The following is a 1,785-nucleotide window of genomic DNA, read 5'->3' as shown; positions in this document are numbered from 1 at the left end:
TGAAATTGTTTAACAATTTTTAACATCACCATTCTCAATCTATTGTAGCGTGTCTATTTTCCTTACACTTTGAAAAACACACTTCCTAGAATGTCGGCAGCTGGTAGAAATTTCTGTTGCCTGCACCACCTAATCTACAGCAAAAGAAAAACATTTACAAGACTTGCGAATGTGCGTTTTGTATGCTGAAATGTATGTTATTAATTTAAAGATCATTTATTTGAATTTGGTAATGGTTTTTGGTATTTTTCATAAATAAAATAGTTTTTAGAATATAATATCACTCTTTAATATAATATATTATAATATATAGTATCACTTTTTTTAATATCACATATTACTATTAAATACTATGATAATGCCGTAAATTAGTCCTGCCTGTCGTGACATTACCTTATCTGCCTTCCCTTATGTGACCGGGGATTTAGGTTTACCACCAGGAACACATTTGAGGGGTTCGACCTACTTTAAGTTTATTCCTTTGATGATATAAAATAAAAAAAACTACTGATTTTCAAATGTGGCTTATCAATTTAATTGATATGAAACAGTTCCGGTTCTTAAATGTTAACAAAATAAACAGAAAGGAGCAAAAAAATAAAATAAATAAATGAATGGGGTTCACAGAGCTGGTGACAATAAAAACCCGCTGAATATCACAGTCCACTTGTGTATGATAAACACAAAACTCTTAAACACGGCAATGTAGTAACACAACCGTTTAAAATGCAAAGAAAGAAAAGGAAAATCAAAAATAAGAGTATCAAAACTTTTCGATACAATATAATACGGCAGTGGGAATACTGTTCAAAGAAAACAAAACAACATAAGTACATTTTTATATTACCCACTTATTTATCACTTGAGAGAAATTAGAGAAAATAACACTCACATAATAATCAGCTTTTACACACCAACACTTTCACTTCACGAAGGGCTGAAATCTCCAACACTATGGTGCACACTGAAAATAATCACATTAAATTATAATTACATGAAAAACACCTGAAACAAATGGAAAAGATGAAGTATATCACATTTGGCATAACGCCAAATAACATGGCCTAGACCGCATGGAGTGACGTCATATCATCGTGGACATTACACACAACATAACTTCCCAAACATGACAGTTCTCCGAGTCAACACAAAATATACATCCACAAATGGTATTAAACAACAATATATTTACAAAACATTGTATTTACCCATGGATGACTCAAATTGTCGACCATATCTCGAGAGTGCGCGTCTCTCTTGCACTGCCCGCTGCACATCTCACCAACAAAATATACTACGGATGCCGTGAGACAAGAGCGCAAACGCGTTGTCGTGAGCAACACACAAAGCGCCACCCGCTGATGACTCCAAAGAAATACAGGTAGTCTCTGTTTTTATATTTAAACATGGAAAATAATAATAATTAAATAAAAGACTTTAACATAAGGGAGAAAAACAAACTTTAAAGGCATTTACCACCCGGTTACATCCTCCCCTGCTTTAAGTCAGCGTCCTCGATGACTCCCTTAATCACCCATTTCGGCATTCATAGCACCCTGTAATGCCTTTTCAAACAATGCAGTGCCAATACTGGCCAATACTTGAGACACCATATCCGTGCTGACGTTCACTGCATGACAAGCGGACCTGGGTGCATGAAAAGGATTAGTGTGAATACCCGCAGTTGCTCGCTTGCTTCTGCGCACAGCTGGAACTGGCGATTCTCTCTGGACTGGGTTACGCACTTCACCAGTCTCTAGCTCCTCTGATTGGACACGCTCAACT

At 36.1% G+C, this 1,785-nt stretch overlaps 1 long non-coding RNA gene across 1 annotated transcript; it reads right to left on the bottom strand.

The window, feature by feature from the left end:
- Positions 1-423: 423 nt before the first annotated feature.
- Positions 424-1,413, bottom strand: LOC309506457. The gene is made up of 3 exons (XR_014208760.1): positions 1,209-1,413; positions 893-964; positions 424-803 (listed from the first exon to the last, which is right to left on the bottom strand). It is a non-coding gene; the product is annotated as an uncharacterized lncRNA (long non-coding RNA).
- Positions 1,414-1,785: the final 372 nt, after the last annotated feature.

Source organism: Leuciscus leuciscus (assembly GCF_965113295.1).
Source record: "Leuciscus leuciscus genome assembly, chromosome: 9".
Taxonomy (NCBI): domain Eukaryota; kingdom Metazoa; phylum Chordata; class Actinopteri; order Cypriniformes; family Leuciscidae; genus Leuciscus; species Leuciscus leuciscus.
This window is presented reverse-complemented; position numbering and strand designations above follow the sequence as displayed.